General features: G+C 43.4%; 1 protein-coding gene across 6 annotated transcripts in view; it reads right to left on the reverse strand.

The window, feature by feature from the left end:
* Positions 1-14,762, reverse strand: part of Zfp148 (zinc finger protein 148) — a 113,200-nt gene extending 98,438 nt beyond the window's left edge. For 2 of the 6 annotated variants that reach the window (XM_087576839.1, XM_087576837.1), the window contains exon 1: positions 14,363-14,485. The gene's annotated coding sequence lies outside the window, so the exon portion shown is untranslated. 6 annotated transcript variants of the gene reach the window in all.
* Between the last annotated feature and the right edge of the window lie 24 nt (positions 14,763-14,786).

Below are 14,786 nucleotides of genomic sequence, written 5' to 3' on the forward strand. Positions count from 1 at the left end.
CTAACATATTTTTAGCTTTAATAGTTCTAAAAATTCTGTATAACTTATTTAAAGTAACATTCAACACACTTGAATTTCAAATCCATGTAGTACTTTTATCATTGCTTAGAACAAAATTAGTAAGTCTTTAAAATCGTGCCTGATTTTTCAAAATTCTAAATGAGAAATTGAACAAGTCATAATTATTACATAAAATAAAAGACTTAAATGAATGCGGGAGTGGAGGGCTCCCAATTTGCATTTCCTAACTTTAATTTTGAGTCTACTACCTTAGCAGCCGTTCTCTGTCACTGTAATAAGTACTTTGCAGTCTGAAGAACAAAGTTTGCCTCACAGTCTACCGCAGGAAAGTCCTCGGGAGAGTTCTCACCACTAACCTCGCAGGTTTTACCAGCACAACCAACATAAGGACTGCAGTACACATACTCTGCCTAAGTCCAAGTTTTAAACAAAGTTGTCTTGTAGACCAAGTTATAGCCTGACCTTCTCACGAACCACAAAGCTGTAAGCACAGGGCAGCGAACAAGAAGAGTAGCAGCCCCGGGCCCCGGGCCGGCCCACTGGAACATACACTATACCGAGGCACACAGGCAGCCTAGCCCAGCGCGCACCGCTGATCCGGAAGCAGCAGAGAGGCCTCGGGCGCACGCGCTCCAGACAAAAGGCTCCGCCTCCAGACTCTCTCACTCCCTTGACCGCCGCCAAGGGGCCTTCCTTGGCCACAAGCGCGTGGGTCCCGCGGGCCGACTGCACGGCGCAGCTCGGACTGGCTCGGCTCGGCTCGACTCGGCTCGGCTCGGCTCGGCTCGGCTGTTCGGCTAGCCTTGGCTGTTCGGCTCCGTTAGGCCAGGCTCGCCAATCTGTCCAGAACAACAAAAGCCCAGGAGATTTGAGGACTCCCTATTCCCGGGTGTCTAAAATGAAAAATGTGTGGATTCAGGAACTTTGGTAAAAACCTGCACCCTTTCAAACTGAGCCTGTCATCAGCAGGTACCAGGCACGTGGCAGAACACTGCCTTCTTAAATACGAAGAAACCTTTCAATAATTTCATTCCTTCCTCTTCCTCTCACTTCTCTATCCTTCAATTTTCTCGTTTCAGTCTTCCCTCCTTCTGGTTTCAACATAATAACTGTATTTTTCTAAAGAATTTTTCTGTAACCTGTTTTTCCATTTATTTTTTTGAAATTTACCTAACAAATTTCCTGTCTCTTCCATAACAATCCCCCTTTGCTATTCAAAATCTCACCAAAGTTAACTTTTATAATTTGTACCAGCTACTGCCAAATAATTCATAGACTCCTCGGTCACTCATTTTTCTGGTCTGTTCCATCGTTCTAAGTTAATATTTCCCAGCCTAACATGTTCACTTGCATTCTGTGAAATTATTCCAGAGGAGTCACTTTTAAAAATCCATTTTCTAGGTCTGGCCCAGCCTTGTTTTTCCTTTTGCCAGTACTAGGGACAGAACTGAACCTCCACCACTGAGCTGTACCTCCAATCGCTTCATCTCCAACCCTGCCCAACAACTTAACATAAACCTTTAAAATACTTTCTAAAGCGGTGGTGTGCACTTTTAATCCCAACACTTGGAAGGTAGAGAGGCAAGTGGATCTCTGAGTTCAAGGCTCTACAGACAAAAATTCTAAAGTCATTTTAACCACTCATCCCCCAACCCGTAGCAATGTGGAGAAGCAGCTCCACAGTCACCCTCTAGCCTCTATATGCAACCGCACGCACTAACAAATTCTTTAAAAATAGATCCTTGCCTGTATAAAGGAAAAGGTGACAGAAAATTAAATTCGACAAAAATGAGCACTATTCCAAAGCTAGGCAGGCTAAGTTTGGGAGCAGAGATCCAAGCAACTAAGAGGCCTAGTGTTGGCCTTAAATATCATTAATCATGGTAAGTATACAGAAGATTTCTTTTTTAGGTGGTGAAGTTTCCACTTTATATTTTATCTTTGCGATTAGCAAGTCAATGCTTTAAAGCTGTTCAAAAGATAAGACTAGAATATGTGTGTACAAAACTATCAAAAATAAAAAAAGTAGAACAAGCCAAGAAAGCATATTTAGAATTGTGTGGGGGAGACATCTATACATTGGTAATAACTGGGAAACAAACTCCTAAAACTAAGAAAGTATGTGGCATAAGTAAGGTATGGAGTGCACATAGTTTCAGCCACTTAGGAGAGAAGGACAGGTCTGAGACAAGGATCACAGTTTCAGACCAGCTTATAGAAAAATAAGATTGTGGCTCTTATTTAAAAGCTAAGCTAGACAGACAGACAGACAGACAGACAGACAGACAGACAGAGACAGAAAGAAAGAAAATTAGATAAAAGGCATGACACACCACGGGCATTTTAAGTTCCTCAGCAGGATGTCTGTCCCTTTCTTCTGTCTAACCTGTTCCTTCCATGTCTGTCCTGGATCTCACTACACATACAGCAGTGTTTCCCAGAAAGCACATCTTCTCCACATTACTCTCCGATATGCTGCTCTTCTTTCCCCTCCATCACACTCAGGTCCTCTCTGACCTCCTCGTTCACTTCCGGTCTATGTACTTAACCCAGTGGTTCTCAACCTCCCTAATGCTGCGACCCTTTAACACAGCTCCTCATGTTATGATGACCCTAACCATAACATTATTTCTGTTGCTACTTCATAACTGATATTTCGCTGTTATGAATCATAATGTAAATTTTTTGGAAGTAGAGGTTTGTGGGAGGAGCACTGATTTAACTAGCTTCTATTGACTTATCTATCAACTTGTCTATATTCTGACTGGGGATGTGGCTTGGTAGCTAGAGTGCATACCTATCATGCACCAAACCCTGGGTTTGATCCAAGCACCACATAAAACCACATGTGATGCACAAACCTGTAGGCCTAGCACTTGAGAGGTAGAAGCAGGAGAAATCAGAGGTTCAAGATATCCAGCTACATAGCAAGTTCAAGGACAGCCCAGACTACTACTAGTCATCTCTCAAAAAAGAAAAGAAAACCAGGGGGAGGCCCTGGTCCATGCTCTACAGTCTACAAATATAATCCTTTCCTCTCGTCTCTGATGCACTTCTACTTCATTTTTAATGTTTCCTTTCTAATCCACATTATCTCTCAAATGAGTTTATCTGATTACACATGAAGGGTTATGATTCTACAAATGTTACTTTGTACAGAAAAATCAAAGAACTGGTGTCTATAACAAATCCATTTGTTTCTCTCAATCCCACACCTCAAAAACAATGAGCATTTTTACCTCTTGACCAGACTGCTGTGACCACTTCCTCTTCTCCAACTCACCCTTTCTTGCATAAGCTGCTTCTCTACTGTCTAAAGCACCATTCTCCTACTCCTTCAGCCGGATGAAATGCCTTTCTGCTTCTCCTATTACTACTCCTTCACTCAAGGATTGCTGGGTAGTTCCAGCTATGCACTCCATCCCTTCTGCACCATCCACCAATCTCTGGACTACTTCCTCAATGACTTCAATTCTGCTTTGTTCTAGATTAGCCATTGTTCTCAATGAGCTCAACAATACATTCAAAAACTTTCTGTAGTAACTTCCTCATTTCCTAATGATATCCCACATCAGCTACCCACACATATATACTAGAAAACAACCCAAGTGTGCTTCATAACTTCAAAGAGTCTCTTTTCCTAGCCACAACCATATGTAGACAGATAGATATAGACAGATACCTCATCTTTTTGAGACAGAATCCAGTGATGTAGCTCAGGCTGGTTTTGAACTCTCTGTCTTCCTGCCTCAGTTTACTGAGAACTGGTACCATTGTGCCTTGCTTTGCACCCCTGCTTTTTCCTGGCATTTAGCTTCACACTATGAAGGCAGCAGTTCTTCAGTACTGCTCCCCTCAGGTCAGTCTTCCACCACACTCACTGTGCGTCGTCCACACTCAGCTGCTTTCTCCACACTCACACACTGGGTATTAAGAACAGCATCAGAAAGCCATTGAATCGTCCACAGTTTACTCTAAATAGAATAGCTCATCCCGGGGCTGGGGATTTAGCTCAGTGGTAGAGCGCTTGCCTAGGAAGCACAAGGCCCTGGGTTCGGTCCCCAGCTCCGAAAAAAAGAACAAAAGAATAGCTCATCCCATCAACTAGCTAAAGCATTGCCAAACTTAAATGCTTAATCCCAAACACTCAAATCCTTCCATGAAAATCAGATCATACCTTTGGCACCTGGACCCCCTTCACAGCTTCTAAAATGCTGTGTCTTCATCATCTGTCACTTACTCCCTCCAGTTTCAGAATAAAGTATCCATGCTTCCAAAGTCCTCGCCTCTTCAGCATACACTTATTCTACACGGCATTCCCCCACTAGACTCTTGGTTCACGACTCTACACTGGCCTCTGCCTGTGTGACGTGAGTACTCTAATTCTATCTTGGAACTTTCTAAAATGTTCTCCCTCCTAATACTGCCTCAACCCTTTCCTTCCATCTCTCTCAGCTCCCCAGAAATAAGCTTTCACTCGCCACCCTCTGCCTCAACCTGTTATTCCTAAGGAATCTGAACATATGTTGATTTTTAAATCTTACTTTATGCATTTATAAAGCCAGGCACGGTGGCCCATGCCTTTAATGCTAACACTGGGAGGTAGAGGCAGGTAGATCTTTGTGAGTCCTAGGCCAGCCTATAGTCTATGTAGTGAGTTCCAAGACAGCCAGGATCATACAGAGAAGTTGAAATTATCTTTTTATGCACTGTGTAATTGTTGTCTTTGTATTATTCAGATGTTGATTTCTGTACTGGCACAGAGTTGAGTACAGGCTGGATCTTGATACTGGTATTTTTACTGAATTATCACTTGCCATGAGTATTTTGTAAAAACTCTTCTCCATCACCTTCTGATTTAATAAGAGCTGAATGGCCAATAGCAGGACAGGAGAGGAAAGGCAAGACAGCAGAGATAGGAATTCTGGGGGAAAAAATGGAGATGGAGGAGGGGAGATTTGCCACCCAGCCATGAAGGAAATCAGACATAAGATGACTGGGTTGGAAGTAACAAGCCACGTGGCAAACATAAACTAGTATAGACAAGAGTATTAAGTTATACAAGCTAGTTGGGAACAACTTAAGCTAGAAGGCCTAGGCAGTTATAAATACTACATTTCTGGGGCTGGGGATTTAGCTCAGTGGTAGAGCGCTTACCTAGGAAGCGCAAGGCCCTGGGTTCGGTCCCCAGCTCCGAAAAAAAAAAAAAAAGAATAAATACTACATTTCTGTGTCATTAGGGGTGGCTGGCAGGTATGGTAATAAGTCTATATGGCAAGTTCCAGAATAGCCAGGACTATGTAGAAAGACTGCCTCAAAAACAACAACAACAACACAAAGACAAAAAAAAAAATAACGCTTTTTATTTCTATGTATGGGTATTTTGTCTTCATACATATCTGTGCACCACATGCATGCAGTACCCCGTGGAGAAGAAAGGGTGACAGATCCCCTGGGACCGGATCATGGAGTTAAGAACAGTTGTAGCCCACCACATAAGCTGGGATCGACCTGGTTCTTAACCACTTAGCCACCTCTCCAGCATTAATATTGCTTAATTAATGCTTAAATTACCAGTCCAAATTATTTCATAACCACCAGAGAGTGACCTACCAAACCCAGTAGTAGTGTCAATTACCAAGCCCATGAATGTATTCTCAGGTCTCTGGACCTCTTAGGTCTTCACCCAGTACTTTAACTCTTGCTAGATGACCCCTCTTGATGTTCCTATTGGTTTGTTTGTCTGTCTGGAGACTGGATCTCCTTATGCAGCCCAGGGTGTCCCTGAATTCACTATGTGTCTTAAGACTCCATTCTTACTTCCACAATCAAAACTCAACAATGAAAACAAAATTCCATCATTGGTGCTCCATTATATCTTAAGTCAAGTTAAAGTTCCTTTGAGTCCCCCAAATTACAGACTATTCAATTGTCCAACAACTGTAAAATAGGTAAATAAACTGCGGAACAGTGACAAAAGAGACACATAAAGAGGAATGAAAACGAATAAATCAATTGCTACATGCAACAGATAAGAATCTCACAGCCATGATTTGAGCAAAAGAAAACACAGGTAAGAACTCCATTTATGGGGCTGGGGATTTAGCTCAGTGGTAGAGTGCTTGCCTAGCAAGCGCAAGGCCCTGGGTTCGATCCCCAGCTCCGAAAAAAAAGAACCAAAAAAAAAAAAAAAAGAACTCCATTTATAAGTGCAGAGTCACACAGAACCACACTGTTACAATAGAGATTAGGATAATAATTATGGTCTGTAGAGGATATCTTCCTACTTGGAGGTGACACATGGAGAGCTTATGGGAATAGAAGAAATGTTAGAAACCTCCTTTATATTAAACTTGGAGGTAGCTATATAAATGGATACATAAGTAAATAAAAATAAGTTTTAAAACATATTATCCTGTGCCTTTAAGATTAGAGCACTTCACTGGGCATATTTTAATAAATAAACTGTTTTAAACACTTTGGTCTGGACTTGGAGCTCCCCTTGCTACTATTTTTCTAGCTTTATTTCTTTCCATTCCTCAACATGAACCGTAATTACAGATGATTTAAACCACCAACCCTAAACACATCCAGGATTGTCAGCTCTATTAGCCTCACCATCTGACCTATATAGCCTTACCAATCCTTCAGGTTCTGAGCTATACACCAATTCCTGCACAAAGCCTGATCAAAGCTGGCAAATTACTTGTGTCATAGATAGATGCATATATTTTGTCCCTAGATAAGTTTCTGAAGAAAATGAATCATATGTTCATAAACATAGATGTAACCTTTCATTGCCTACGATAAAACCTTGTATGGTATAGGTAAATCCTAGCAGTCCATCAAAAATACCCTGTAATATAATCCTTCCATCCCAGTTTGCATATTTAATCATATAGCAAATTATTACACGAAACTGTCTGTTGTAATGTATCCCACTATTCTACCGAAAAATGCAATTCAACTTCAGCTGCGGTCATCTGAATCTAGCTACCTAGTCTCTCCACTGCAGTAACCCCATGCTACCCTCTTGTCTCTAACACCACTGCTGCTACTAACTCAAGCCCTTCTGAACGTCACTAGGAGCCTCCTGACTGGTCCACTCATCTCCCACCACACTGCCCCAGTGCCATATGGTATATCCATTGTCAGATAAAATAAATGAACCTAGGGCATAACTCACTGGTAGAGCACTAGCCCAGGCTGTAAGGGGGAAAAAGAATGTCAGTCAATCCTGTCTAACATACAGTTCTTGACAATTCTCTACTCAAAATTCTGTAGCTACACATTAATAGTATGTTAACATACTGCAATGTTACTGCTAACATATTTTCATCATCGAATCCCCACAACAACCTTAGCCAGAAAGGTACAATGGTAATAATTTCCCGCTGAGAACGTGAAGATTCTGAAAAGGAAGTAATTCTCTACAATCACAGAATGGGTAAATACGAGGGCCACAACAAAAAACCAACCTCTGTTGCTCACTAAGCTCAACACTAGCTCACCAAATACAAACACTTACCCATACTCTACCAACTCAAACTAACTCTTCTGCTTTAAAGCACAGTACTTGTGAATTACAGGTTACCATTATTTAGCAACTCATGAAACCCATTTCATGCATGATAATTATGCTCCTAACCCAAACCCCCAAGCAGTTTTGGGTGTGTTGTTTGTGTTGTTGTTGTTGTTGTTGTTGTTGTTGTTTGGTTGGGTATTTTTTAGGGGCAGAGTGGGATTCTGAGGATTTTCATGGCACATATCTTTCATCAAAGTACTCCCGAAGCAGAGGCAGGTAAATTTCTACTTTAAAGGCTTAGTCTATATAGTGAGACAGGGTTAGACATAGTGAGATTCCATCTTTTAAAAAAGGGAGGTGAAGGCTGAAGAGATGGCTCAGCCGTTAAAGGCTAGGCTCAAAACTAAGAATTTTTAAAAGGGAGGTGGGATCCCCTTGGGGGATGGCTCAGCAGTTGAGAGAAAGAGCTGCTCTTCCAAGTGACCTAGGTTTAATCCCCAGCACCAGGGCACTGCATGAACATGGGTACAGACATGCAGCCAAAACACCCATACACACAAAACAATGAAAGAACTTCCTGACAAGAGAATAGTATATACTATCATAAAAACATCCACTTTGGTAAATGTGGTTTTAGTTATATTATGAATTTTCTTGTTTTACATATACAAATTCATACACACATGTATTAAGTGAAATATAGCTTGTAGTCATCATGTAAACACTACACCGTTCCCCATAGATCTTAGTATCTCATCTCCAATCTTGCCAACTAAAATGTTCTCTTTAAATTACTTTATGTATTTATAGTTTTCCCTTTTCTTTCTTGAGACAAGGTTTCATTATGTATCTCAGACTGACTCTGGTAAGGCAAACTGGCCCAGAAGCCTGGCTCCTCCTGCCTGTCTCCAAGTACTAGAGTTACAGGTCTGCACCATTGCACCAGGCTTTCCAACTCCACTTCTGCAGCGCTGCAATGCAGTCCCGGGTTCTCCCACAGATAAGTATATTCTTGTACTTCAGTGGCATTTTCTTATGCCACACTCTGCTTTGTGGCACACTTGTGATCACTGTGTATTTGTGCACAAGTCTAGCCCCCTCAGAACATAACTCCCAAAGGGTTCATTCTTGATGACATCTAGTAATGCTTTTATGTATGTTAAATGAAAATCATGCAACAAAATTTCTGAAACTAGTGTCCTTCTCCAGACCAGATTAAACTACCCTCTGATTAGAAAAAGTCCTCTGATCTTACCCCTTTAACATTTATGCAGGATTAGAGCTCAAATCTAATCTATTCCATCTTCTTCCACAAATGCAGAGTATCTAACCATTTTCCCGCCATGCTCTCAAAATCAAACCCACAGACAAATTCTTGGATTGCTTTGTTCACTAAGACAAGGCTTGCTATGTAGCCCTGGCTGGCCTGAAGCTCCCTATATGAACCAGGATGGCCTGAAACTCGAGAGCCTCCTGTCTCTGCCTCCAGAGTGCTAATTACATCTTCTAGCAATCATTCAACAGTTATTCATTAAAAGATAAGTTGTTCAGTTTCCTCCAAGATAGCATACAACCTAATGTGAAGGCAAGGGAAAGAACGATATAAATGAATATGCAAAGAGAATACAGCTAGGCCAGTGGCACAATCTTTGCACAAGACCCTAAATGTAATCAGCAATACCAAAAAAAAGGCGGAGGGGAGGGGGTAGATAATGAACAGAAGAAAATATAATATTCAATATTCACACCTACATGTGAAAGAAACCTTGACATTAATAGTAAGAGTACAATTACTTAAACAAGATTTACTAAAAGAAATAGAACAGTATCCTCCTCTTATTCCCCATATATACAGAGCTGACCTCAACTCCACACACAGTTTTGAAACCACTGACTCCATTCTTTTTACTATTTATCATTATTCTGTGTGTACATGCCACCTGCATGTACAGGTCAGTGGACAATTTGCAGGAGTCAGCTCTCTCCTACTGCTATGCCGGTCCCAGACTTGAACTCAGGGTATCAGACCTGGCAGCAAACACTTGTACCAGCTGAGCAATTTTACCAGCCCTAATGACTCAATTCTTCTAAATAAGCAACACAGACTTGTCACCATCATCTCCACCACTCCATTACTTAATAAAAATGTAAGTAAAGGGGCAGGGAAATGGTTGAGTGGGACTGAGTTCACTGAAAAGCCTGGTAACCCAAGTTTGATCCCACAGACCCACAAGGTAGAACTGACTCACTCAAGTTATCCTCCACATTAGACCATGGTGCATGCGTACATACGTGTACACACACACACACACACACACACACGTGTGCAACTTAAAAAATTATAGCCAGACATGGAATGTGTGCCTGTAATCCAAAAGTCTAAAGCAGAGGAGCAGAGAGATGAGGAGCCTGGACAACTCAGTCAGTTAGTAAGTTCCAGGCCGGTCTGGAACTGTTTAGCAAGGTTCTATCTTAAATAAGTGAATGAACACCTCAGACCCCTGGAATGAACAGTAAGGGGTCATTTTAACACATTCCCACATTCATCAACTAAAACTCTCCAGAAGACTGTCAAAGAATACTGCAACCTGGTAGGCACGTCCAAAATGAACAAGCAATGACTACTTTTAGGCAACTTCTCATCCCTAGCCAGCAAAGCTAATGTTGCAAAGATGCTGTTTCCTACAAATCTTGTTTGGGTCCCAGCCTCTCTTTCTCATTTTACCCAATACTCCTGACTACTTTAACAAAACCTTCCTTCCCTCTTTAAGTTAGAAGTTTAAAGACTCTTCTAATTCAATGGGAAGTCAAGAGGTACGTCCTAAAGTAGTTGGTTTAAAGCCTGTAAACTGAGTTTTTCAGCCTCTAAAACTCAAGGCTTAGGTAGGGCCATCGAGATGGTTCAGTCAGTAAACGTGTCTTGCTGCTTAATGATGCTAGCCTAATGACCTGAGTTCAATCCCTGGAACCTACATAAAGGTTGAGGAGAAAAACTAACTCCTCAAGTTCTCCTCTGACCTCCACACACAGTCACCTTGCTGCACATGTGCCCACAAACATGCAATAATTTAAAAATAAATTTTTATATCAAGGCACATCGTTTGAAATTGTAAGCCATCTAATACACAAAAATAACTGAAGATCAGAGTAGAGGATGAAAAACAAAAAACATCAATGACAGTCACCATTTCACTCAGGGAACGCTGGCTTCTGTAGTCATGATCCAAACTGATGATGTAATCTTGGTAAAGAGAGAAATGATAGAGCAGAACATGGTGGCATACTTCCATAAACCAAGGAAACAGAAATGATAAACACCTACGAACTACTTGGGGGAGCCAGAGAAAAACATGAACTACAAAAAAAAAAAAAAAAAAAAAAAAAATCAATGCTTACAACTAGCAACCTGTGACAGGACAAATGTGGGGGAGGACATAAGATAAGGCAGCAGAGGGATCAGTATGACCACAGCGACTACATACGTGTATGAAAATGCCATGCAGTAACCCGTTATTTTATATGAAGTGTGGTTTGGGGTTTTTTTCATAACACAAGGTTTCTCTCTGTAGAGCCCTGGTTTAGCCTTGACTGTCCCAGAACTAACTCAGCAAACCATGCTGGCATGGAACTCACAGAGATCTGCCTGCCTCTGCCTCCCAAATGCTAGGACAAAAGGTGCACTCACCATACCCTGCTATGTGTTTATTTGCTTAAGGTGGAAGGTGAGAATATGATTAAGGAAAAATTGTGGGCTGGAGTTGTAGCTCAGTTGGTAGCGCTTACCCAGCATGCAAAAAAAGTCTTGGGTTCAGCCAAGCCTTTAATCCCAGCACTTGTTCCAGGCCAGTCTGATCTACAGAGTGAGATCCAGAACAGGCAGCATTACACAGAGAAACCCTGTTTTAAAAAAAAAAAGTAAGTCGCAGGCTCAGTTCCTGGTACTGCAGAAACTAGATGTGGAACTCACACCTGTAATGCCAGAAATCAAAGAGGCAAAGGGTTCAGAAGGTCAAGGTCATCTTTCCTACATACCCAGGCCAGCCTGGGTGACAGAAACCTCTGTCTCAGAACCTCAACAAAAAAGTACACTGGCACGGTGGTGCAGGCCTTTATCTTAGCACCTGGAAGGCAGAGGCAGGTGGATCTCTGCTGAGTTTAAGGCCAGCCTGGTCTACAAAGCCAGTTCCATATCAGCCAGAGTTACGCAATGAGACCCTGTCTCAGAACTGGGAGAGTGGGGGGGGACGGCTGGGGGGAGAAGCTTGGGGGCACAGCAGGCAGCTGTCTTAGTCACAAAACTGCAATGAACAGGGGACGATTTTCATTGTTATTCCCCTCAGAACAGTTTTGTAAATTACATACATATTCATATTATTTGCATAAGAAAAGCAACATACTGTATTTGGTGCACAGTAGTAAAAGAAACATAATACTAGTGCAGCAGGGGAAAACTGAGCCACAAATACCATGACGACAGTAAAAGCCGGTGCATCATATCAAGTAAATATGACCAAAGAAGCAGATAATAAGAGTGCTTCCTGCCCTTCCAAGGGACCCAAGTTCAGTTTCCAGCACCCACATCAGTAAGTTCAAAACTGCCCCCCCCCCCCGGCTCCAGGGGATCCAACATTCTCTTCTAATCTCCTTGGGTACCCTCACATTTGCAGCATATATTCACACAAATACATATGCATAAATAAAAATAAAATCTTTAAAAGTGAGAGATCTAAATGCACTCACAGGAAAATTTCCAAGTTCTTTTTAAAAAATAAAAATTCCGGGGCTGGAGAGATGGCTCAGTGGTTAAGAGCCCCCGACTGCTCTTCCAGAGGTCATGAGTTCAATTCCCAGCAACCACATGGTGGCTCACAACCATCTGTAAAGAGATCCGATGCCCTCTTCTGGTGTGTCTGAAGACAGCTACAGTGTACTTACATATAATAAATAAATAAATCTTTAAAAAAAAATAAAAAATAAAAATTCGTTATTTCTCTAAGAAAAATTACAATGAAAGCAATCTTCCCACCTTAAGTATTAAGTGCTATCTCGGCTAAAGGAATGAAATCCTCGCTAAAGGACTGAATGGTACCTGAGTTTCCCTTCCTCTCCCACATGTCCCACCATTTCCCCATTATCCTCTTTCCCTTCAACTTCCTTAAAAAAGTCACATTCATCATACTCATCTTCTCTTCAGTTGAAGTGATATCACAACATATTATGTAATTTCTCTTAATAACAAAAGGTGAATACTACCCAAATAGAACTTAAGACATTGTTCTAGTTCAACAGTGACACAAGCCTTTAAGGAGGTTGAGGATCTCTGAGTTCAAGGCCAGCCTAGTATACAACAGCAAGTTCCAGAACAGCCAAAACTACACAGAAAAACCCTGTCTCGAAAAAAAAAAAGAAAAGAAAAAGAAAAACAAAACACTGTCCTCACCCAGTGTTCCTTCTTGAAAAAATACGGTCTACTGACATTCAGTAAATGCAAGAGAAAGAACTTGGGTTTCCTAACATAGGCACTGTCGCTCCTCATCAGACCTACTCATTCTGTCCCTTCAGGTTTCCTTGGCACCATGATAACCACTCCAGACCTCCTTATAAGCTAAGATCAACACAGATGTTCTAGATCCTCTATGCCCACATTTTGCTTGCTGATGTTATTTTCTTTAATAACATCATGCCTCCTTGATAGAGTACATCCGGAATCGTGAATGGAAAAGGATCTCCCGCCAACCCGAAGTACAGAACCAATTCAACTAGACTTCGTTGGGCCACAAATGGAGCCTCCAAAGACCAGAGTATAATGCACCAACTATCGACACGGACAACTATAATCTTGTGTCCTGCAACCTAGGCTGAAATACAGCACCAGCTGTTCTGGAACCATATAAGCTAAGCAGTGGAAAAGAAAACCACCAGGCCAAGTTAATTCCTATTCCAGTATCTGCCACCCTCCGGTAACCGACAATACTCCAAATCTGCTAAAATTCTCAACTCCGTGGCCTCAAGAATCCCCATAGGCTAGGCGGTTTCTCAAGGTCTCTTTCAAAGATTTTTCAGTTCACTAGTGCGGCACTAAAATGTCTCAAACCAATCTACACGCTAAGTGACTAATTCTCAATGACCCCAACCAAGCTGGGACCCATACTTACCGGATGTCATCTACTGAAGAGCCCAAACAGGTTCCGAACTAGGCCACTCTGGCCCATCTGGAATAACTCTTTAGACCTTGGGCCAGCATTTGATAATTATGCTACATCTGTCTATTCTATTATGCATTCCCTGCATCTTCTCCAATATTTAGCAATCCTCTGGCTTCAAACGCTCTCCCTTCTATCCGTAGAAACTACTCTAGCCTTCTTCCCTTGCCTTGGAAACGCTTCGGTTCTTTCCATAATGAAACACCTAACATATCTGCACAATGAACACCCCCAGAATCCTCAAGACTGCTCCACAACCACCCCCGGCATTCCTCCACCTATCCGGCATCTTCCCTCCGGCCCCTTTCTCCCCTTTCGCACTCCCACTATGCTTCCTGCAAGCAATCCCCTTTCACCAGCCCCTGCCCTTCCCTGCAGCCAAAGAGCACACCGAGGCAGCAGCGGCGACCGAGGCCTGCGGTGCATAATGCACTGCACCAAGACGGCGGAGAGCCCTGGGGTCTGGCCGGCCTGCTCTCCCACAGCCTGGCACCCGGAGGCCTCCCCGCGTGCATCCCACCTCCTTCCTACCCGACACCAGCCGCAGGCCTCGGAAGCCGCCCGCTCGCCTCCGCCGCCCCCGTCATTCTCCGTTCTCCAAGCCCCGACCCACCATCCTCGCGTCCCCCAGCCCCGCGTTCCCGCGGCCTGCGCCCGCCGCCTCCCGGGCCGCCCCCGGCTGGCCCGCCGCTCCTCCGGGTCAGGCCGTCGCCGCCGCGCTCTCTCCCCCCGACCCCCCCGCGCGCCGCCCCCTCCCCTCCCCCGCCCTCCCGGGCCCCGGCCTGCCAGGCCGAGCGTTTACCGCGGGCTGGCGCCGAGGCGCGCGGTCACTGACTGCAGACGGCCGCAGCTCCGACCTTCCCACGGGCCCGGCGAGGAGGGCGAGGGGGAGGGGAGAGAACTTTTGCTGTGGCAGCTCCGGCGACAGCTCCCACCCCTGCGCCTTTCTCCTCTTCCTCCCCCTCCTCCTCCTCCTCTTCCTCCTTCTCTTCCTCCTCCCAGAGCAGTCGAGAGGCAGACATGGCGCGGCTAGAGCG

Source organism: Rattus norvegicus, chromosome 11 (assembly GCF_021556685.1).
Source record: "Rattus norvegicus strain SHRSP/BbbUtx chromosome 11, alternate assembly SHRSP_T2T, whole genome shotgun sequence".
Classification (NCBI taxonomy): Eukaryota; Metazoa; Chordata; class Mammalia; order Rodentia; family Muridae; genus Rattus; species Rattus norvegicus.